We start from the raw sequence: 25,213 nt of genomic DNA on the forward strand, positions 1-25,213 counted from the left end.
GGTTTTTCTCCGGTACCGGGAACCGAACTCACGACCTTGCGCTTGCCAGTCAGGCGCTTTTGCCGCTGAGCTAAATCCCCAGCCCCCAGCCTGGGTTATATAGAGAATCCAAGGCTAGCCTGAACTATGCAGTGAGACCCTGTCTCAAAAAAACCAAACAAACCAAAAAACAAAAACAAAAACAAAGAGAGAGAGAGAGAGAGAACAAAATAAACCAAACAAGGGAGGGGGGACTGGAAACGCAGCAGTGGTAGTGGTCTTGCCCAGCAAGTGTGAGGCCCTGGGTTCCACCCCACTGCTACAAGAATAGGACAATAACATAACCTACATTCCAGATCAGCATTTGGTCCACAGAATGCACTGTTACTTCTTTTTCCAAAAAATAAACAAATTTCAAAGGAAAAATAACACAACAAGACAGTTCTGGTAGTCCAAGAGTTACGGCACTTGGGAAGGAGACTGAGGCAGGAGGATTATTAACAGTTCAAGGCCAGTTTGGACTACCTAGAAAGACTGTCTTAAAAAGAAACCAAAACAAAAAGCAAAACAAAACAAAATGACAAATTTGCTTTATACAAAGACACTGCTGGGTGTGGTAACCCATGCCTATAATGCCAGCACCTGGGAAGGAGGCTGAAGCAGAAAGACTGCCCCAAGTTCAAGGCCAGCTTTGGCTATAAAGTGAGTGCAAGGTCAGCCTGAACTGCATAGCAAAACCCCATCTCAAAAAGAAAAAACCTGGCAAGCACAAGGTCCTGAGTTCAATTTCCAGTACCAAAAAAAAAAGACATGACCCAGAAAAATGTGTCTACATTACAATGATGTAAAGGAAAGTGACTAACTGGGGCTGCAGCTGAGTGGAAGGGCAGGCCTCCGCTTTGATGTGAGCCCCAGGCCTGCAAGCCAGGGAGGAGGAGCTACCGGGTACTGCTGGCCTGGTCCCAGCTTCTCAGCAGGCAGCAGTCAAAGGATCACTTGATCCAGGCATTCAAGGTCAACACGGAATGTATCGAGACTCCTCAACAACATACACATAAATGTACATAAATAAACAAACACTTTTAAAAGAAATTAGGGTTTTAGGGGCTGGAGTTGCAGCTGGGTAGTCAAGTGCTTGAACAGCATGTAAGAGGCTCTGGGTTTGGTCTAGAGTACCTCAAAATATATTTCTGTATACAGATAAAAAAGTTTTTTATTTGTCTTTTAAGACTGGGTCTCGCTATGTAGCTCAGGCTGGCTCTGAATTCACTCCATAGCCCAGGCAGACCTTGAACTCATGACAATCCTCCTGCCCCAGCCTCCTGAGTGCTAAGATTATAGGAATGTACTACCATGCCTAGTGGCCTGTCTTTCTTTTTAAGGTGCTGGGGACTGAATCCATCCTGCATGATACAGGCAAGCACTCTACCACAGAACTACACCCTAGCCCAGTGATGGCAAACCTTTTAGAGCTTTCAAAGATAAACACTTGGCTGTGGCATCTGTGCCTTAGGTTTGCCACTACTGCCCCAGCCCCACCTTAGTGGAGTTTTAAAGATCAACATTCTAACATAACAAGGAAGTCTAAACTGTACCACTACATATGCCATCTATCCTATGAATTCAAGCCTTTTCTCCCTTCAGGCCTGCAGTGTGGGGCGTAGCTAACATCAGCTCTCCCTACTCTTCACCACCCACTTCCCAGGTGAAGTTAGACTGCAAAGGGGGACACAGACACAGAACCCAGGGAATACCCACAGCCTGCCCACTCTAGATCTCCTTTGAGACTGTGATTTTCTCTATCTTTTAACAGCAACACAAGTACATACCAAATGCAGAAACAGTAAAAAGCAACTCAAGTTTCCCTTCAGAGACCACTTACCAAGTGTTTTCTCTGCATGGTCAAGCAAATAAAGGGAAGCACATAGAAAGTCTGATTTTCAGGAACAAAATACTGATTTTAAGCAGCAAGCGCAGTTGTGTCTGTAGATGTCCCCTCAAGACCTATGGCTGCTCCTGCACACACATGGTTCTGCACCCCTTGCTCCATCTTGTATAGCACCCTCCCCACCCCACCTGTTTTCTACTTTTTGGGACAGAGTCACATCATTGCCCAGGCTGGCCTTCAGTTTGACACCCACCTGCCGGTGCCTCCCGGGAGCTGGATTATAGGTATGCGCCCACTCAGCTGGCACTTTGTCTTTTCTCTGTCCATGCCTCAGAAGCTTCCCTACATACTGAGGGCTGATAATTTCTTTCTTTCTTTTAACGCTGCAGTTTCCCTTTACACCATTTTAGTACTCCATTTTTTCAAATCCGTAATGCCTAGCCACAAAACACATTTTATGTGCCACTAATTAAGCTGTCAGTTCTAACTATAACATACAAGCAAGATGTATCTGATTTTAGCTTCACTAAAACATGAAAAACTCTTAGTTTTTCTTGCATAATAGCCAGAATAATATTTAAACTCATTCATCAGGTCTCATCAGTATGCAGCTGCAAACTTCCAGTGGTGCCCATTCAACACTGAATAACCTCTTCATGGTGCCTCCTAGACCTTGAACTTCCCTGGCACGTATTGATGGGTTCTACCAGGGACTTGTGTCACTCTTCTGAAAGGTCCTCCTACACCCTCCCCACCACATCAAAATGGCCATCACTCCCCCAGCATTCTATCCTACTTTGGGGGTGGTTTTTCACTCTGTTTAGTTCCCCATCCTGACAAGAGCATAAGCTCCCTAAGAACAGGACCATAGCTGTCTGCTTTATCATTGCAGTCCTAGCACCAAGGACACTGGCCACAGCAGGTGCTCTATGGAGTCCTCTGATGGATGTGTCCACAATGGATAGCTCATTAGGAGACTTTTTGGAGTCCACTTGCTTTTCTTTCTGATTCCATGACACAGCTTCTCCTAAAGAGGTCTGCAGCATTTTTAATAAATGAAAAAAATCATCCTTAATTGTTCCTGGAAAATTCCTCAAACCCAAGGTAGAGGCCTAGAGTGGCCACAACCCTCTAAAGGATAAATCTGTGTTCAGCGTTATGGCACACACCTGTAATTCCAGCACTCAGGAGGCTGAGGAAGGAGGACTGCTGTGAGTTTGAGGCTAATGTGGGCTACACAGTGAGTTCAAGCCCAACCTAAACTGCATAGTGGGACTCTGGCTCCAAAAAAATAAAAATAAAACGAAGGAGAAATCTGAGTCCTGAATCTGTTTCAAGAGTCAATTTAAAAACCATAAAGTATAGCTTTTATATGTAGGAGATATGACTGCTAAAGTTATAAATAACAATTTATTAACTTCAATCATATCACAAACACTGAAAAGTTCACATTTAAAAGGAGCCCATACAATGAGTAATCTCAGTCATTATGTCATGCACTACAAGCATAAACTCAGGGTGGCTAACTGAACTGCCGGACTCAGGGATACATGCACTTTCATCCTGCAGCAATCCCTGCTGCCCTTCACCGCAGTCTTCCTGGTTACGATGGATGTTAACTGCTTCTCCATAATCTGACAAGGCTAAGTGTTTTGCATGCATTTTCTAATCCACTACAATGTGGTATAGGGCTGCAGTTCAGTATGCACAGGTCTCCGTATGAGCGAGCTAAGAGCACTTCCACATAGCCACCTACTTCCAGGCCTTTCTACTCACAGTGCTCACATTTGCAGTTTCTATAAAGTAGTAAGTCACAAGTCTTTCTCATACCCATAAATACATAAAGGGAATCTGTCCTCTGCCTATATTAAAATGTTACAGGTTTTTCTCTCAGCTTATTTTTTGACTTTATCATGAAATCTAACCTTTTCAAAAAGGGCTTCTAAGTTGGGAATGGTGGCACATGTCTGTAATCCTGAAAAGACTGAGGCAGGAGGATCACTCAAGACCAGTCTCAACTACATAGTGAGACCCTGTCTCAAAATAAAAAGGGAAGGCAGGGGGGGCAAGGGTTTGCTCAGTGGTAGAACTCTTACCCAGCACGTGCATATGCTGAGTGCCGTCCCAAGCAGGGCGCAGGGGGACAGGAATAACAGGACTTTTATTCATCTGGAATCTATTTTGGGATAAGGTACAAGAACAGGGATTCAACTTTTGTTTCCCAGGTTATGGTCTAGTTGTCCAAACAGCAAGCTCAGTATTAAGCATCTTTTCAGAGGCTGAGAGACTCAGAGATGACTAGTACGCTCAGAACTAGTACAATAGACACCAAAATTTGGGAATGTAGAAGCCCTAACACACACACAATATTAAAAGCACAAATCCTGGAGTCCCACTATCTAATACGCACAGGCATATCTGCTACTATTATCATTAAATCTGGGAAATAGTAGTAGGACAGAGAAGCATCCCTACTGATGACTGTGATGACATTCAGGTTTCTATATGTAGGAGATATGACTGCTAAAGTTATAAATAACAATTTATTAACTTTCTGATTAAGAAATTTATTAACTTTCTGATTAAGACCTAAAACTGGATTATCTCAAATTCTGTTAAAATATTTAAATGTGCACTAAAACAGTAATGTTAACACTTATATAACAAATTATAGCCACTTATATAACAAATTAGTATTTAACTGACTTAATTTTTGCATTGGGGATTGAATCTAAAATCTTCACAATGAGCCATGTCCCCAGCTCTTTTTTAAAAAATATTTTATTTTAAGACAGAAGCTTAGTAAGTCACTAAGTTGCCCAGGCTGAGTTCTAACTTGTGATCCTCCTGCCCAGAATGCTAGGATTACAGGCATGGGCTGCTATGCCTGGCTACAGTCTTACAGTTCTTATAAGATGACTTCATCCTTATGACCTTTACATGGCATGGTAGGTAGAGATCTTAACTCCTATTTGTTTTTTTTGTTTGTTTGTTTTGTTTTGTTTTTAATTTTAAAGAGTAAAAGAAGGATAACATAGTTTACTGAATTACAGACGAAGTGGTAGGAAATTATCAATGATTGTTGTTTTACATATTGTTATCTACAAGATAGTTTCTCAGGAAAACAAACAGACAAGTAACAGTGAGTTACAGACAAAAGTGGTAGGTTATTATCAATGGTCCTATTTATTCTTGAGGGAAATAATTCGGTGATGGTAACTTTTCCCTTTACTTAAACAGCAAGGCAGCACCTAACAACTCAACCCTAGACCTTAAGTTTCCAAATGCTAACATACCGCCTTCATGCTCTGCACCACATACTTTTTCTACAAAGATAAGAGCCCTTGTGCTCAAGGCGCTTGAAGCAATATGTCAATTAGATATTAGGGCTGACAACTTCCTTAATTCTGTGCCTAAAAAGAGAAGGCTGAAGTGCACAACATGGTCCTCGGCCTGAAGAAAGCTTCAGAGATCGCTGCAGCTAAAAAAGCAGGACTAGCTGGCTGTGGTGGCGCATGCCTATAATCGCAGCACTCAGGAGGCTGAGGAAGGAATATTGCTGAGTTCGAGGCAAGCCTGGGCTACACAGTAAGTTCAAGTCCAGCCTAAACTGCACAGTGAGATCCTATTTCCAAAAAAGCAGGGATGAGGGGGCTAGAAATAAACCCTGCAGAGCAGGAGTCACATCTTATCCACAGCATCCGCCTGCCAGCTATTTCTGGCCAGCTAGCACAACTTCAGCACACTTCATTATTCATTAGCTCATTTGCTGGCTGTCTAAATAAACTAAGTTAACCTTCTAGGTGGGGTGAGATATGAAATAATACCAGACCCCATTCGTTTTTTCTAGAGGCTTAATTCTTGAAGGTGATAAAAACACAAAACATCAAATCACTTAGTCTCTATAGCAAAAGGAGGGTAGGCACTATTTCTGGGCTACATCTGCTGTCTAAACGTATTTGATAGCAAGATAAAAGATTCTGAGCTACACTCTATCCGTTACATTTTGGGACACCCAAAAGGTTATAAAATACTTCAAAACTGAATCCAGTCCAACTGCCACAAAATACAATCCTTTACTCTTGCTTCTTTCTGAATTAAACACACTCTTCTGTTACTATAATAAGCAACTATACATATTTCCTATCATCAGAGCTTTCTTTGTGATACGTTCTTCAGATGACACTTTGTCTGCATCTCTTTTATAGGTTTTTTTTTAACACTAATAATCATTTATTTTCAACATAAAAGTTCTGTAACTTTTAAAGTACTTCATAATAAACACTGAGAACAAAAGGCAAATAAAATTGAAATACAAAAATAAACGCAGATTACAAAGTGAATTTTACATCAGGCCAACAGCCAGCATACCCTATTCTCCATTCCCATCCCAGGTCAGGATGCCAGCCTGGGCCTACAGACTGGCATGCTGGGAAGTATGTTGGGAGCTGCTGAAGCTGGAAAATAATTACATGTGTAGGATGAAGCCAGCCTGAGAACACGGGAGCCCCTTGGAGTAAACAAGCCTTTGTAACTTGTTAACTGGTTGCTGGGCAGCGAGACAAAAAATTAGACAACCTGTCCAGGGTATAAATAAACGTTCTACTGCCTTCTGGGCAGTCCTCCTGCTCATCAGGCAAGAGGTAACTCCACCTGACCCCGGCTATCCTCTCTTTTCTTTATTTTCTAAATCCTCTGGCCGTTTTCTCCCAGGGAGCACTGAGAGACCACTGAGTCCCACATAAGTAAGCCTTTTATACTTTGTCAGATACAAGGTGAAGAGGCCAGGTTTAAATGTTAGTGAAAATAAGTAAGTTTCTGTGGGTGGCTGCATGTTCAATACATTAAAGTTCTAAGCTCAAAAAGAAGAACTGCAAGTTTTCAACAAACAAGTAAATGTAAAGAACTTGCCAGACCTAGCCTAGAAACTGCACACAGTAATCCACACAGACAACCCCAAGGAGGTTTTACCATTTCACCACAGCAACCAGAGTGTCCCCACCGGTTGTTCACAGCACAGGGTTAGTGCAGGGAAGGCTGGTCTGTCTCAGTAGATCTAAATGCAGTTGTATTTGAAGTCAAGTCACACATGAATTACAGAAAGAGCTGTATGGGAGAAACCAGCCTACTGCTGACACTAGGAAATAGTTATTTGCAAAACAAACTAAACCTTATTACCGGAAACAGACTACAAGTCCATTTCTTTTTAAGGATAAAGAAGTGCACTGCCTATTCAGAGCAATAAGCCTTCATCCAACCATGTGAACACACCGAACACACTGAACTGCCCGCTTCAGGACAGGTACAACAGCAGGGCAGCTGGTACAGCTCAGCATGCAGGGTGCAGGGTGACCAGCTTCTGCCTCCAGCAACCAAAGAGACATGGAGAGGGATAGAGAAAAAAAAAAAAAATGGGTGAGATGATAAATTTTATGTTACATATTTTTACTAAAGTCACAAAGGAGGGCTGGGGATTTAGCTCAGTGGCATAGCGCCTGCCTGGCAAGTGCAAGGTCATGTGTTCGATTCCCAGTACCAGAAAAAACCAAAAACAAACAAACAGAGTCACAAAGGAAAAAGGCTGGGAGTGTAGCTCAGCAACACCATGTGAGAGACACTGGGTTCAAATCTCATTACAGCAAACACACACACACACACAAAACAAACAAAAAGGAAAAATCATTCAAGTATGCTTCAAACTTCCCTTGTGTTTTTACATGAACAGATTCATGAGTTAGTGCTAACTACATATCTGGGAACATACGGATGGAGATAAAATATGGATAATGCCTAATTCTTCTTTCCAAGGAACTCAAAATTTATTTATTTATTTATTCATTCATTCATTCATTCATTCATTTATGGTTTTTCTCCGGTACCGGGAACCGAACTCACAACCTTGCGCTTGCCAGGCAGGCGCTTTTGCCGCTGAGCTAAATCCCCAGCCCTAGGAACTCAAAATTTAGAGAACCAAAATTTGAATTATTTTTTAGAAAGTTGTTTTAGGTCATATGTAGTTGAGTATCTATACCTCTTCTTTCTTAAATGTATGTACACAGAATATACATACAGCTAGATGTATGTATAGATACTGGATAGATGTCTAGATAGATATGTATGTACAGATATATCTAGACGTATGGATGTACAGACAGATAGGTAAGATAGATGTCTACTGCCCCTCTGTGCTCTTGCTTAAAGTCCCTGAAGCACAATGAGAACGATTCTGAGATTCAATCACAACAGGCTAGAGTGAAATGCCCCCACCTCACGTGCCTAAATAATGAGCAACAAACAACAATGTGCTCAGATCCTCAATTAGGAGAGATATTAGACAGACAGACAGACAGACAGACAGACAGACAGGACAGAGCACCAGCCTCCCATGTCACTACGGAAGACAATTTGTAGATCTTAGAAGGCAAAAGTTTAATGACTGAGCCATACTATTCCACGCCTGTCCTGTTCCTCTCAACACACCTGAAATGATAAAACTTCATTCATCCTGAAAACCACTTCCGAAGTGTGCAGGATCAGCCACGAGCAACACGTCCGCCTCTAGGCACAGAGCACAGTGACCTGTCACCCCAAGGCAGGGACCGCACACACCTGCAACAAGCACTAACTTTCCAACTTGGGAGAGCCAAAAGTAGATGCAGTTGGTTGCTTTCCAACTAGTGAGAACTCAGAAGCAAAATGTTGGTGTTTTCTTTTTACCCAAACAGTACAGCTGCAAGAAAAGATAAATGCGACAGAAACTTGAAGCCACACATCTTCTAAAGCCTGATGTGACCCCACAAAGAGAGCCCTCTGCGTGGAGAACCTAGCAAACTGCTACTTTTCCATGTTTCACATAGGTGAACTTTTTTCTCCACCACTCCATGGATCTGATCAGAGAGTAAAAGAGCAGGGGTAGTGACCAGCTTTAGAAAGACAAAAGTTAGACTCTGCGGCTAATGCTTCTCCTTACAACCCTGAAGTCACCTTTCCTGTCCCCAGAAGGCATGCCTCTGCCCGCATTTCGCATTCCTTTTACTCCACCCACCTGTCACCTCCACACACAAAGACTGAAACACCCGGTGCTACAGTGTCTGACCTGCAAGTTTAATGATACAGCAATTACTCCTGCAAATTACTGGCACATGAGAGGCTGTATAGCAACTTAAAACAGCTGGAGGAGGAGACTATTCTAGAAGGGGTAAGGTAGGGGGAAAACCCAAACAGTTTCTTAAAGACAACAAATAAATTCATGTTCACGATTTGCATCACCAACATTGTTTCCTTTTTTTTGTTTGTAAATTTAAAAACTTACCCTGAAGAGATTTTCCCAATCCCTGGCCCAGCTTCCACCCATGTTTCTGGAGTAAGCGATGTCCAATATTATCCTGACAGACAGAACAGAGAGACAAACCAAAAATATTCCAGTAATATATTCTTCCCTTCCTAGTGACACTTAACAGTGATGAGCAAGAGATAATCTACATATATGCATGCAAAAAGGTGCTATACCAAGGTAAATGTGCCCAATGAAAGGGGCGTTAATGTGAAGGGAAGGCTGGCTAGTACTGTCTATGGGGAAGAGGACATGGAGGAAGGGCCCTTTCTAATGGTGTGCTGGGCAGCTTGGGTCCACAGCATTTTCAAAAGGAGCAAAAAGGGGGAAGGGAAAAGGGGAAAGAATACATTTGTGAAAATTTCAAACTAACATTAAAAAGCATGAAATCAAGGTCCTTAAACAATTGTATCCATCACCTACACAGCACCACTTTAAGATTTTTCTTTAGGAAAGAAAACCTACATTGTGTTCAGTTATTTTGTTTACGTGTAAGGCTTTCCTGATACAAAGTAAGTTGTAAGACTACCCCACCACTAGAAATGAAAAAACAATCAGCAAAATCCAGGCTAGACTTGATTGGTTTTTTTAACATATAAATATATAAAATATAAATACTTAACTAGCATGCAGCCAATATTAAACTGAAAAAACAGTGAGGTTAGTAAAACAAGAAATTAAATTGATTAAACAGAAAAAAATGAGCTCAAGCACAGACTGGGTGATGCATTTCAACACGTAGTCTAACAAAAATGCTAAGACGTTAGAATGGAGCAGGCCTGGCGGTGAGTTACAGTCAGAGCCGTTAGTGTACAGAGGGACCAACACACATAATGTCTCATCTTCCCAGCTGAGCCTGGACAGCCACTTGAGGGGAGTTGTGGAGGAGAAACAACAATTAAACGTCAGCTTCTGTGCAGAAGGTCCAGAGGGCAGGAACTTCTATAATCCTCTTGTCAAATTTCTCTGCTTTTTATTTTTATTTCAGATTTGGTGTTTGTTATTATGAAGTACCAAGGAAAAGCTCAAATAACCATTCACTGTCAGAAAAAAATGATACCACTCATCAAAAATAATTTAAAATCAAAAGCACGTAGCTCAGCGGTAGAGCCCTCCCCTAGTATGTGTGAGGCCCTGGGTTCAATCCCCATATTGTGTGTGTATACTGTGTGTATACACACACAGTGTTCAATGTGTACATAATTTATAGTATCTAGAATCACCACTTGAACTCTTGTGTTACAGGAAATCCATTTATAAAGAAAACAAAACCACAAATCTTTCATTGAAATCAGACACTTCATATTAAGCTGTTTATCATCTGGCTCCATATTCAATGATCAAATGTTCCTTGGAGTCATAAAAACATTTTACTGCTATCACCTCTTACAGGGAGTTAGGTGAGTAAGCATGCCCCCATCAAATCCTCTGGATTTGGTTTACTTTGGTTTTCTGAGACAGGTTCTCATTAAGCAGTTCAGGCTGGCCTTGAACTCACTATGCAGTCAAGGCTGGCCTCGAACTTGCAATAATCCTCCTGCCTCAGCCTTCCAAGTGTTGGGATCACAGGCTTGCACCACCACACCCAGCTTTTTTTGTTTTTAAAGGGACAATTAAGTTTATGTCAGCATGCAAACTACAAAACCCACCTGAGTGGTTGATTATCTCCTTGAAGGACAAGGGGGATTAGAATACCTTATTTAAAACAAAAAGTGGAGGCAAACTATAATGAAAAATGTGTTCTAAAACAAAAGATACTATTGTGTGAGACACACATAACATATAATTACAGTGCACCAAAGGCATTATACAGATTATTTTTGCTAAGAATTAAAAGAAGTGGAAAATACTAGAGTATGTATAAGCCCACATTAGAGATCACCAAAATTTAACACTACACTGCTGCTACTTTCCTTCTCCCTTGTATTTCCAGGAAAAAGCACACGTAGCCAGCACTGAGTCTGTCTCCTTATGAGTAACTATTATCCTTTTAAAAACTTGAGTCTGGGGATGTAGCTCAGTGGTAGTGTTTCTAACATTCTTTCATGAGGTCCTGGGTCCCATTCTCAGCACCACAAAATATAAAAATGAAAAGTCTTGATATAAAAGTAATTTCAGCAAAAACCAGAAAGGTAAAGAGGTCCTTATTCGCCTGTTATGAGAACAAACTTACCTGATATGAAGTCCTTATTACATATAATTTCTACAACTGAGACTCTGGAAAGGACTTAAGAGTACGCAGTTTTAAACTACTACTAGACTAATGCTGTAACTACATTTGACAATGAGTCTTAGATATTAAACAATGCTGACAAATATTGTTGTCTGCCTTCCTTTTGTTGTGTCTTTGTTGTTGTTCATTAAAGAATGTGCCACCTCTGGCTAGGTGGAGATGAGACATTATGCTGACCGTGTTAAATCATGAATGCACTAAAATAAACAGACAGATGAAGCAGTATGCTATTTCCAAAAGCAGTGCAAGTGGAGTGAAAGCATTTCCATACGAACCTGGCTTTAAAAACTGGGCTGTCAAAAGAACAGTTAAATGTAACACAAAGTAAGAAACTGTCCAATCACTACTGGTCTTTTTTTTTTTTTTTGTCTTGTTTTCAATTCACTGCTTGCAAGTAAGGTATTCATTAAAGGAGAGTGAAAGCATAAGTAAATTCACGAGAGTCAAGAGCAGCTGAGTCAAGACAGCATGTGGTGACTGACAACAGTGGAAGGGACGCAGATGTTACAGGGAGGAGAAGGAAAACCGAGGGTCATACAAATCAGCACACCTTACAGACCACTCAAGAGGATGGCTGTCACCTTTGCAGGAGAAAAGCTCCTACACACAGTGGCGTGGCTTCCTCCTCTGAAGCTTAGGTTCAGATTTTCTTTGCCTTCCCAAGGGAGGAGAGAGGATAAACCTCGGCAGGCTGTTATACCTTATTCTGCACCGGAGTCCTGCTGATCAAGCCAGGTGAGCAGCTCACGGAAACACAGGCCTTTCCCACTGTCCTGACCACTTGGTAGGGAGGGCAACCCTGTGCATCTCCAAAAAGGGCTGGCACTTCCTATGGGGGCCCAAGACAATGCAGGCTCCGTGGGTGTGTGTCATGGCCCACTGAATGGGCTGAAAAGTGTGCAAACGCCAAAACACCTATAACAGCACAGAACACAGCCCACTTCTCTGTCTGATATGATTCCAGAACCTGCCCTGTCAAAAGACAAGGGACTCAAGCACCAGCCTACAGGAAATGAGTAGTATGCTCTCTGTTCTCTCTCTGAAAAAAGGCTGTGACCTTTTTTCTTTTCTTTTCTTTTTGGTACTGGGAATCAAACTCAGGACCTTGTGCTTGCCAGGCAGGCGCTTGTGCCACTGAGTTAAATCTCCAGCCCTGGGCTGTGATCTTGATGATGACTTGCATGGATGCTATCTGTAACAGGAAATTGGTACAAAGGAACTCACAGCTCCAACAGGAAGTCTAGACAGACAGGGGTAATGAGCACTAACTTGATTTCTAAACTACTATTAGGGGAAAAAAACCTTAAAACTAATAGTTACTGTAAGAGCAACAAAAATCAGTGAGGTGTAACAGCGCACAACTATAGTCCCAGCTACGAGAGGCTGCGGCAGGAGGATCACTTGAGCCAGCAGTTCAAGACCAGGGTGGGCAACATAAGACCGCATTTCAAACAGACAAAAAAGTAACTAAAAAATCATTTTGTTTTTGTCTTTAGATAAAATATGTAATTTGGAGTTTAATTATAATCTTATAGAACCAAAAATATATTATCACTGGATAAAGTATAGGGTGTGTGTGTGTGTGTGAGAGAGAGAGAGAGAGAGAGAGAGAAAGAGAGAGAGACACACACACACACTAGGGATTGAACCCAAGGCCTTTGCACTAAGCCACATCCCCAGCGACCGCCCCCCACTTCTTCACTTTTTATTTTGAGACAGTCTTACTGTTACTAAGATAGTCTTACTAAATTGCCCAGGCTGGGTTTGAACTTGCCATCCTCCTGTCTCAGCCTTCCAGGGTGCTAGAACCATAGGCAGGCACCACTGTGTATGGTTGTTTTTTTCAGTTGTTGTTGTTTTTAAAATTAGTCAGGTTTGCAACTAACAAAGACACAGGGCAGTGATGGGCTGTTTACCTGAATACTCCTTTAGACTAATTACTAATGTGAAGACCTTCACCCAGGGTGGTGAGGTTTCCACATGACTCACTGTCACACACTCTGCTCAAAACAAGGGCTCTGTGCTTGGCCACTAATTGGAAAGGGAGCTCTTCTAACTGTGATCAAATCATGAAATTTGGCTGAAAACTTTCATTTTTTCCCACCAGCCTAAACTACCTCAGCTGACCTTTTTCTTTCTGTTTCTAAACTTCAATATACAATTAAAATGCTGCATACCCAACCTCTGATCCTCTCCACTTATGTAAGAGGGAGAAAACTTTCAAATGGGGAGATCTTTGAAAGTAAGAAACATACTCTGAACAACTATCCATACGCTGAAAACAACACCAGCAAGCAAAAAACCCGGTAACTATTTCAGCCACTCCTTGATATTTTTATTCATAAATTAAGTATCAAGTAGAAAGCTCTTCCAGGAACCTCTCTGCTCCAGTTGCTGATCCTCGGTAACAAGGGGCATTTTGGCAAAGGCGCCACCACTGTATGTGATAGGAGCCTGCTAAAACATACATAAAAAGTTACTCTATTGTATAGAGTTGACTCCACAATTTTATACTAGGAGGAAGACTATTGTCTCAAAAAGATAAACTCTACTGCAGTGTGTCAGTGACTAGATGGATGTCAGCTCCACACTGGACGTAGTTTTAGTCGACAGCCACATTCAGTTTACACAATTTAACCCCTTTTTGACAGTGACAAAAGTGTCTCTTGAGTGGATTGTAAGCTTTACTGATTGTATATTAAAGACTCTATAAGCAAGAACCAAATGCTACTAGGTGAACCCATGCAAATGATAAGTTGTAAAAACTCCCAAAATAAAAAATCTATAGCTCACTACAGATGACACAATGAAGACCAAAGGGAAAAGCCAGTGATGCTACACCATTCAGCTCTAAGAAGCACACTACTTATAGGGCAGTCCACGTATGGTCACTGCTAAATGTCAAATCAGCATCTCAGAGTTACATTTGGAACGAATGGAGTCCACAGATCTGAATAGATATGCAATGTGACAAAAGCCCAACTACGCTTCTCTGTCCCTAGGTAAGCAACTAATCACAAATACCTACAATTTGAAACTTGCACTGATTTTTAAAATCTACCCATCAACTTGACAAATGAAGCCAGGGTCTTGGAATAAAGCCATCTAAGGGCCAGCGGGTAGCTGCACCTGGACATGTGCCAGTGACAGCACATTCTGGGTCTCCGCTGCCAGTGCTGCCCTCTGTATAACCTGATGTCGCTCCCACATCTGATGCCGCATCTTTACACTGGGACAGGGTCATAAGGACCACAAACACCACCAACATCAGTGACAATGGAGCCCTAGACTGCACTGTGGCTTAGGGAAAGTTTTATCTTCTAGACACTTTACCTTTAAGTATGTGGAGGTCAAAACTACAATGGCCAGGACCTACAAGTCTCATAAAGCAACAAGAACTTTTAAAATTCAAGTTCAAAAAAGTGTTTCTTTGTTTTGTTTTGTTTTTAAGGATAAAATGTACCCAGACACAGTGGTATATGCTTGTAATCCCAGCTACACTGGAGGCCAAGCTGGGACGATCACAGGATCAGCGCCAGCCTGGGCAACCTAGCAAAATCCTGTCTCAAAAAAAGAGGCTGGGGCTGCAGCTCAGGGGTACTGTGCTTGTCTATCATGTGCAAAGCCTTGGGTTCAATCCCCACACTGCACTGTGTAATATATACATACATTAGTAAATATTAAGAGCTGAGTCCAGGTGTCGTGGACCACAGCTATAATCTCAAGGATCAGAAGACTGATGCAGAAGTTGATGAGTTTGAGGCTCGCCTAGGCAAGCGCTGGCTGGGCTATACCTCAGTGGCAGGGCTCTTGCCTACCATGTACACGCCCAGGCTCAAACTTTAATACTGAGGGTGGGGGCCTCAGTGGCAAAGCTCCCCTGGGCTTAATCCCCAACACCGACAAAGAAAGCTACTACTCTGCACTTTTATTTTAATGCAGGTGATCAAGTGGTCGGGCAATTCTTTTCTAATTTTCTTAGGTGTTTCACTTTTGACCAAAAATTTCACTGATGGATATCTGGACAATTGAAATAAAAATAAATAAATAAATAAATAAAACTTTACACCAAATATTATTAAATACTTTACAAATATTGGCTTTTGATGTGTTGTCAGTATTTGCCTACTGAAACTGAAATACCTGCTACTGTCTCACTAAAAATCAAGGCTTCAGAAGCTAGACAGGAGCACAATGTGTTGCTGAATCATTTAATCTCCCACTGTGCTGGGGTGCATCAAATGTATCCTATTACAACACAGAAGGCCTGAGCCCTCTACTCACAAAAACCCTCACACGGGCACAATCCTGGCACAAACCTGTGCAGATTCCCATGGCTACAAGCTGCTGATTATCTTGGCTAACAAAAAAAAAAAGACTAGACCTTTAGCTTCTGAGATGATCTGTAGACTCCCAAAGCTGTGTATTTCCAGCCACTTTTGAGTTGCATGCTGTAGCAAAACAGTCAGCACCTCTCAATAGATACTGCTGCAGAGAAAGATCTTAACTCAGCAGGGACTCTGTATGAGAAGCAGTTCCTCTTCCTGAACCTGCATAGCTTACACAGCCAAGTCAGTAGCTCCTGCTTGCTGAGCAATCCCTGGGGATGGGGGCTTTTCTTGAGGGGAAGTCAAAAAGAAACATTTTTTAAAATGCCAATCATTATAGAAGTTTCTTTTAAAACTTTAAATTTGCCGGGATATAGCTCAGTGGCACAAGCGCCTGCCTGGCAAGCGCAAGGTCCTGAGTTTGATTTCCAATACCAATAAATAAATAAATAAATAAAATAAAACCTTAAATTTTATTTCCAAATGATCAGGTGAGTCCTACATCTATCTAACACAATGGAGGCTACAAACCCCTACTACTAGCCACACCTAAGCCAACACATCACAGACGGTGCATATATTTATGTGTTTCAGCAGCAATTTTGAAGTATAATTAACATGTTATACATCTGTGAATATGTTTATTAAAAACTAAATGTATAATCTGAGTATTATACCATCTGCTATTTTAAGTGGGGAATATAGCAGTGCTTAATAAATAAGGGACCAGCCCAATGAGACTGTTCAACCAGACTGTCTTCTGACAGTGTATGCCCTAAAACACGAAACAGAGAACGTGCTGGACAACGTGAGGTAAAACAGCATTAGCCTCACAGGAATGAATTTTTGAGAAAACTTAATGTGCCCCAAGAAGGCAGCTTAAAAAATATTAAATATCATTTAGTGCCTTTTAAAAACCTTGTTGAGTATAGTAGTAATAATACACTGCAAATCCAGGCTAATTAAATTTCCTGCTACTATCAGGGGGAAGGACTCACAGAACTGTAGCACATGTAAGAACATTAACCAACCATGCATCTCAGAGGATATGGCCCTGAGGCCCTGCTGCTGGCTGGCTGCTCTTCTAACTTTGATCCACAGAAACAAAATTAAATAAAAATGAAAAATGAAATTATTTTCAAGTACAAGATACTGGTTTTAGCTACCAATTTCATTGTAAAGATCTGCCTTGTAATAATCCCTGAAATGATATGGGCAAAGTACAAACTGGAGTGAGTTACTGGGTGGGATGGGCTTGGCCTTGGGCCCTCGTCCATACACAGACTGGCCTCTCCGCCCCAGGATGCTTCTCCCTCTGCAGCAGTATCGCATGCGTCACCGTTAGGGCCATGCCTGAGTCTAGCATCATGCCAGCACATGGAGACAGAAGGTACTGTATGCAGTGTTCACTGGACCAGAAGGACAGAGACGAGAAGGGCAGGTGGGGAGAAAGAAACCCTAGAAGAAATTTTTAAAAGGCAGACCGTGCAATACAAACCAGATCATGGCTGCTTAGCTAATATGGGCCAACTGCTGTGGAAGAAAAATGTCGAACACCCCAAGTTGTGTAAATTTCTGTAAACATCTAAACACACACACAAAAACACACACAACACCAACCTAATTAGGAATATAAATATATGCTGATCCTTTACTATGTCCTAAGCTTAAAAATACAAAATATAAATATATGCTGATCCTTTACTATGTCCTAAGTTTAAAAATACAACTAAAGTTCAAGTCTCTCATAACTTGCCTCATTATTCTCCTTCGGGAAAAACGCTGTATTTCTTAAAGGGAGAGAGGGGTTTGTTTTGACTAAGATTAAGATTCCCTCTGAGTTTTATCCCCATTCAAGTTTTATCCATGACTCAATGAAACCCTTACAGAACAGGTACGCTTAAACACAAATATTAAATGCTGACAATAATGACAAGTGTAGACATCTTAACAAAGAGCTGTGTTATTCAAAAATAACAGGCTTTCAGGATAAAAATAATATTCAAAAATTAAAAAAATTTATAAAATTAAGAGACAGGAAAAACAAATCTTGTTTTACTGCTTGCTATCATTAATGTCTCTAAGTAACCAGTGTACAATGATAGAAGTAGTCAGGCATGGTGACGCACACCTGTAATCTGAGCCCTCTTGGAGACTGAGGCAGGAGGACTACAAGTTGGAGTCTAACTTGGGCAACTTAGCAATTTAACAAAACCCTGTCTCAAATTTTTTCAAAGAAGACTTAGAATGTAACTCAGTGCAAAGGCCCTGAGGTTCAATCTCTAGCATCGGAAAATAAACCTCTCACAAAAACGCCCAGACATTTCTCAAGCTACAGAGAACAAGTTTAACAAGGTCTGGTGAAAAAAATGCATCACTGTACTGTTCCTAAAAGATGCCTCCTGTGACTATGTTGCCCAGGAAAGGTGTTAAAAGGCCGAAATACCTTTACTCCTTTATTTAATTCACATTAAGCACTAAACTTTAATTGCTATCTTTATCAGCATATCAGCATAGGCCAAAATAGTATTTTTCATTAACACCCTAATTTGCTTCTGTTTTGGGCTGATCTCCCCATATATAAAACACTAGGCTATACCCCAAATGCTAGCTGGTGACTGCATGGCATGCAGGAGCAACAGCCCTGAGCTGCGCATCCAGTCGGTGGTGGCTGAGCCCACTCACATCAGGGGCACTCAAGCACTGCCCGCCCGACCCACCACAGCCCATGGGCACCACGGGAGCTCACCGATTCTATGGGCTTGTCGAGAGACGCCTGCTCGATTTCCAGGTGTCCTTCTTCATACTGATCAAAGTGATTACCCTGAAAAAGGAAGGCTCCAGTTATTTTTCATAAGCAATAAGTATTATCAATAGCTTAACCAAATGGAAGGGTTATTTTTAACTTTATATTCCTTTTCTGCAGAGAGCCAAAACCATAACAAATTCAGACACTTAAAAAACAAATCTAGCCAGGCACAGTGGTACATACTTTTTATCCCAGCCAGCTGGGAAACTGAGGCAGGAATATGGAAAGTTTGAGCCCAGGTTGGGCAACTTAGCAAGACCCTGTCTCAAAATAAAACATAAAAAAAGAGCTGGGAATGGAGCTCAACAAGAAGGCCCTGGGTTCAATTTCTAGTACTGTATTTTTAGAAAATAAATAATGAAAACAAGGAGGTAGAACAGAACTCAGCAGGCAAGTACCTGCCTATTATGTTAGAGGCCTGGGTTTCCATCACCACAGGGGGCAAAAAACAAAAGGTAAAAATTATAAGGAGTCTAAGGCCAGAAATCTGAATTCTTCCCTGATGAGCACTGAAACTGTTAACTAAAACACTGTCAACCATGTGGGATATCAACTTTTCCTCAAACAACACTAGGAAAAAAAGGGCCGGGGATATAGCTCAGTGGCGTAAGTGCCTACCTGACAAGCTCAAGGTCCTGAGTTCGATTCCTAGCACAAACAAACAAATAAATAACACTAGGAAAAAAATCTTTGTGCTGTACATCTATAATACTAGCTATGCAGGAGGATCTCAAGTATAAAGCCAAATAGGAAATTTCTTATTCTACTACTTGCTAGCTGTACAACTTCGGGCAAATTACCAAACCTTTCCTAGGCCTGTTTCCCCAGCTGTAACACCCTGATGATTAGGCTACCTAGAGTATTATCACAAGCTGCAAAGTGTGAAGGGGGACCAAGGAATAAATCTTACTCATTAAATAAATTTAATTTTATGTAAGTTGGTAGGAAAGATAACTGGCTAGCAATTGCAGCAAATAACTAAGAAGGGGAAAATACATTACACTGGGTCAAGGGTATGAACATATCACACACTTGTCTAAAAATATATGTATACCTGTTTGTCACATCAAATTTTCTAGATCATTTGATTAGGACAAGAAAGAACAGGGCTGGGGATTTAGCTCAGCGGCACCGTGCCTGCCTGGCAAACATGAGGTCGTGAGTTCAATTCCCGGTACTGGAAAAAAAACAACAACAAAAAAAGAAAGGATAGTTTTCCCCAAAAAAAGTTCTACAGTGAAAATTTGACTTTTTAAAACTCCACAGGTCAGAAATTAATACAAAATACAGTAAACAACTCTGAGGCATTAAAAAAGGTATGGAGAGAACAATCTAAGAATCCCTCTGGAACCCACGGTAATAGCATATTAGTTCTTTACCACTGACTGGCCACTACATTCCTCTCTATTCGGACATCTCACAAAACTCCTGGAGCAGTCCACAGAAAACCAATTCTATGTAAAGCATGCCACACAAGATGAAACTCTAAAAGGTCATAAAATAGTGAGATTATAATTATCCATAATATAAGCTCGTCCTTGAACTGTCCCTCACCTGAGTTTGTAAGATATCACAGAAACAGCTCAAACTACATAGGCTACAGGATGCCAGGAAGTCTCTGGACAGTCTTCTTAGGCCTTATAAGTCCCTCCTTCCCACACAGCTGCCTTTGTCACATCATTAATTGAAATATCTGACCAACTAGTTAGGCAGGGTGATACAGGCCTGCAATCCCAGCACTGTGAGAGGATAAGGCAGGAGGATCAAAAATTAGAGCCCAATCTAGTGAGACCCTGTCCCAAAATAAATAAAAAGTTAAAGGGTTAGGGATGTCGCTCAGTACAAAGGTCCTGGCTTCAGTCCCCATTACCAGAAGAAAAGAAAAAAGAGAAGAGAATCCAAGCAACTTCTGACTCAACGAATGAAAAACAAGAATGAAGGACTTTGCACTCAAGGGAGATGGCCTAGTAGGTAAGATAAATGCTACAAGGGCGCAGGTGCTGGAGGTGAGGCTGCACAGTAAGTAAAGCTAGAACTGACCCACACTCCCTGAAGCCAGTGCTCTGACTGCTAGCTGCGTGCCCTCTCAGGTTCCTCATCTTAAGTAGGACAGTAACAGAACCTGCTCCCTGGGTTACCAGGGGCTAACGGGGCTATACAACACTGCACCCAGCAGTGGGCGCTCCTATGCCCCAAGACAGACTGAGAGGCTGGGGTGCACAGACGACCAAACAATCACCTCTGCCAGTGAAGATGTCCCAGTGACAGCAAACTGAGTTTGTTTTTTTTTTAATCAAAACCAGTTCACCCATTTATTTGACTAAGAACATTAAGAAGGACAACTAAATCGAACAATCTTTAATAAAATTCCTACAGAAGACCCAACACACAGGGCCTCAGTTGTGTCACCCAGGTCACTGAGGACAGAGCACTCCAGGTGTTCTTTGGAGTAAAGTAGCAGTGTTGACAGTCACCACAGCACCCCTTGCGCAGCCAAGCCAGGAGTCCCGGCACACACACTAACGTCTGGCACCTGGCACCCTAAACACACAGGACCTCAACAAACAGACTTCCATGTGGTATGGCACCGTTCCAACTTGCACGGATAGCCTCGAAAACACCCATTATTGTACGCTTAACAAATACAGTAAGAATCAGTGGTATTTAACTACAATATTTAATTTTAATTCCGGAGTTTCATCCATACATAGGTTTCTTATCATTTGCTTGCTTTATGGATACATTTGCTCTATGAAGTGAGCTCTTTCACACATACCGTATAAAAACCACACAAACACACATCCACCTCACCACAGAAACAGGCAACTGAGTCTTGGCACACAAGCAGGAATTTGCTAAAAAGCCTGTTCTGGACAGGGAGGAGCATGTGCAAAAACAAGAACATGAAACACCCACTGTGTTCAGGTAACAAGCAGCAGCACGGAAGGCAGGACAACAGAAACCACAGGGAAATTCACACCTTTCATTCATGCACTGATTTACTCATTTACTGGGGAGTAACTCAGGGCCTTGTTCTAGAGCTTTATCTGCAGCTCTTTACTTTTTGAGACAGAATCTCACTAAGACACTAAACTGCCAGGCTGAGCTACAACTTGGGATCCTCCTGCATCAGCCTCACAGAGTGCTGGGAATACAATCACATTTTAAGAGTGAGCAAGACTGAAATCTGAGTTTACTAACTCTGCGGCTTCAATTTCTCTAAGCCTCAGTTTTTCCATCTGTAAAATGGAGGATCCACCACTTGGTTTAGAAGGTCACTCGGATTGGATCATTTCCAAAACACCATGGCACTGGCCTGGTGTGTCCTATGTACTCAGCACACAGTAGCCCCTATTATCCTCACCAGGTGCCACACAATCAACTTCTGCTATCACAGTGGTCAAGGGCAAGTTCCCCCAGCCCCAGCCTGACAGTGCCTACCGTTCCATCCTCCTTTCCATCCACTCTTACTGAAAGCAAATGAACGAAATGGACTAAGTTTGTCTCTTTTCTTTTCCTATCATGATGCCAAGCATTTGGGAAATGGAACGAGATTGTCTGCCAAATTTACATATAGTGAAAAGATCAGCAGGAAGTCATAATCAATTAAATTATTACAGAGATGCTTCTGAAACAAAAATATAATCTCTAAGTACACCAACTACTTACCAGCTAGCTGGTAAAAAATGCTGACACACATTAAAAATTCATTTGCAGCCACGCATGCCTGTAAATCCACTGTGAGGCTGAGCCAGGAGGATCACTATGAAATTGAGACCAGCCTGGGCCACAAAGTGAGTTCAAGGCCAGCCTCCTAAACTATATAAGGAGACCCAGTCTCCAAAAACAACAGTCTGCAAACTGAGATAACAGCAATACTTATCTCCTGAAAAAGAGGCCAATTTACACAACAGAGAGTACTGAAGAGCTCAGAAAAGCAAAGCTCAAAACTCCAGAAGTAGCATACTATAGCAAAGCCTGGCCCAACTCATACAAGCCAAGGCCCTGGGTTCAAATCTCAGCACTGCTAGGGGTCTGGGGAGAAAACCTCAGCTCTGCACTAGGAAAAAACTTAACTAGGCCTCAGTCTCTCAACTGGTCTAACAGTTCTACCCATGCAGGACTGCAGTAAGGGCGCCTGATGTTACCACCCTCACCTCCAGCTGGGGCTGTCTCACCACACCAGCCTCCCAAGGCAGTCAGAAGTGGTCAGCAGGAACCGCAGCACATGCTAGCCTGCCAGCCCCCTCCCAGCCTAGGCTCCCACCCTAGGTCTTAACTACTTGCCATCAGAACCTCATCGCATCAGGGTTACCAATCACCCTCAGGTCCTACATATTTTTAATTCACACAAGTTTTCAAAAACAGGTCTGTATTCTAGAAACTATTCTCAAGATAAACACTGAACTAGCTGTTCAACCACTTGTGCCCTTAGGAAACTTCTTAATTTGCTGAATGTGGTGGTGCACACCTGTAATCCTAGCACACCAGAAAGCTGAGGCAGGAGGATCCCAAACTCGGTCAGGGGAATTTAGTGAGACTATATCTCAAATAAAGGGCAAGGGGGCCAGGGATATAGCTCAGCGGCACAAGCACCTGCCTGGCAAGATCGAGGTCCTGAGTTCAATTCCTGGTACGAAAAAAAAAAAAAATCAAATAAAGGGCAAGGGATGTACCTTAGTGTGAAGGCCTTGGGTTCAATCATAGTACCCCCAGCCAAAAAAAAAAAAAAAAAAAAAAAAATCAATTTAATTGCCAAAGAGCAGCCTATATCTGGAAACTCATACAATGAGATGATCCGTGACAGTACAAAGGCGTCTTCTGGATGCTTGGTGTGTCTTGCTTTACACATGAATTATCTTCCCTTGAAACTGTCACAAAAAAGAATACTAAAACAAAACAGGAAACTTGTACTTTACTCTCTAACCTTTACGGTCCACAGTAAGGTACTAAAATACCAAGCACAAAAATACCAAGTGCTACGAACCTATGCACCACGCCAGAGCAACTTCAGATACATTCTCTTCCATTCATTCCTAAATTAAGTATGAAACACTAAGCTCTGAGCCAGGCATGGCGGTGCACACCTGTAATCCCAGCCCTCAGAAGGCTGAGGCAGGCGGAATGTTTCGAGTTTGAGACCAGCCTGGACTACAAAGTCAGCTCAAGGCAAACCTCAACTGCATAGTAAGATTCTGTCTCAAAAAGACCAACAAAACAAAACAAACAAAAAGACAAAAAAACCCACTCAGCTCCCTTGTAATCCCAGCACTCCGGAACGCTGAGGCAGGAGGATATCAAGTTCCAGCCCAGTCTGGACAACTTGGTGAGACCCTGTCTCAAAAAATTAAAGAAAAGACTGAAGATGTAGTTTAGGGCAAAGGTCTTAGCCTCAAACCCCAGTCTCACAATCAATCAATCGATCAACCAAACTAAAAGAGCAGGGGATAAACTCAGTCATAGAGTACCCCTGAGTTCAAAGCCCAGTCCAACAACCAACCAACCAAACAAATCCTAAATATATTTCTTTCTTTTTTTTTTTTTTTGGTACTGGGAATCAAACTCAGGACCTTGTGCTTGCCAGACTGGCACTTTTGCCACCGAGCTACATCCCCAGCCCTTAAATATATTTATTTAAATCTCAAAGAAATCCTTTAGGTACAAGCATGACAATACAATGCACTCTTTTCAGCCTATACACATTTAGCTCTGCAGAGACTAATACAATACACATTAAGCCCATGTTTAAGCTCCCACAGCTTACTGGACAATTCACTTTTTGTAAGTGGAAAATCATTACAACATCTTCTGGTATCTGCTGCGGTGTCCAATCAATGCCTTCTTTCAGCATCTCGCAGTCATCTGCGACTTCTATGGTAATCACCATGGATCTGCTATCACTTAGTGCTCAACAGCAAAGCTAATATGCAAAGAGAATTACTGTAATGCCAGACAGGCAAGCAAAGGCCCAAGGTGTTTCAGAAAAGGAATCTGAACAGAATTCGACAACTGCATATCTAACTGGGCATGGTGGCACACACCTGTAATCCCAGCACTCAGGAGGCTGAGGCAAGAGGATCACTGCAAGTTCAAGGCCAGCCTGGGCTACACAGTGAGTTAAAGGCCAGTGTGAACTGCAAAGCGAGACCCTGTCTCTTAAAAAAAAAAAAAAAAAATCCAAATTAAAAAGAGAGCTAGACATCTACATCAAGCCACTACTCAGTCCCACAAATAAAATATTAGAAACAGATTAAATCTCAAGAACAAAGATAAAACCTCAACGTGGGTTCAGACCCACAATTTGAGTTTTGTGAGCCTCTGCTACTGTTTCAGAAAACAGTGCTAGGGACTGAAAGCAGGGAATGACACAGAAGGAAGTACCCGCTACTGGTCTGTATCCCCAGTGGAAAAAATGGTGATCTTCACCACATCAAGAAAACAGACCAAGCTGGGTGTGGTGGTGCACTACTGTAATCCCAGCACTCAGGAGACTGAGGCAGGAGGATCACTCAGTGCAAAGGCACTGGGTTTTGGGTTTAATCTCCAGCACCATGACAATCTCCCTCCAAGTACCCAAACTGAAATCAGGGGGAAATGTATCTCAATTATAAAACACCACCATGAGGACCACTATTAGGGGTGT

At 42.0% G+C, this 25,213-nt stretch overlaps 1 protein-coding gene across 1 annotated transcript in view; it reads right to left on the bottom strand.

Annotated features, from left to right (window-relative positions):
• The window catches only part of Gpatch8 (G patch domain containing 8), a gene marked incomplete in the record, with an annotated part of 68,294 nt that extends 49,709 nt beyond the window's left edge, over positions 1-18,585 (bottom strand). Inside the window, 2 exon segments of the mRNA XM_013519264.1 lie at positions 9,180-9,252; positions 18,511-18,585.
• Positions 18,586-25,213: the final 6,628 nt, after the last annotated feature.

Source organism: Chinchilla lanigera, unplaced genomic scaffold (genome assembly GCF_000276665.1).
Source record: "Chinchilla lanigera isolate Chin_1 unplaced genomic scaffold, ChiLan1.0 scaffold00050, whole genome shotgun sequence".
In the NCBI taxonomy this organism is placed as follows: Eukaryota; Metazoa; Chordata; class Mammalia; order Rodentia; family Chinchillidae; genus Chinchilla; species Chinchilla lanigera.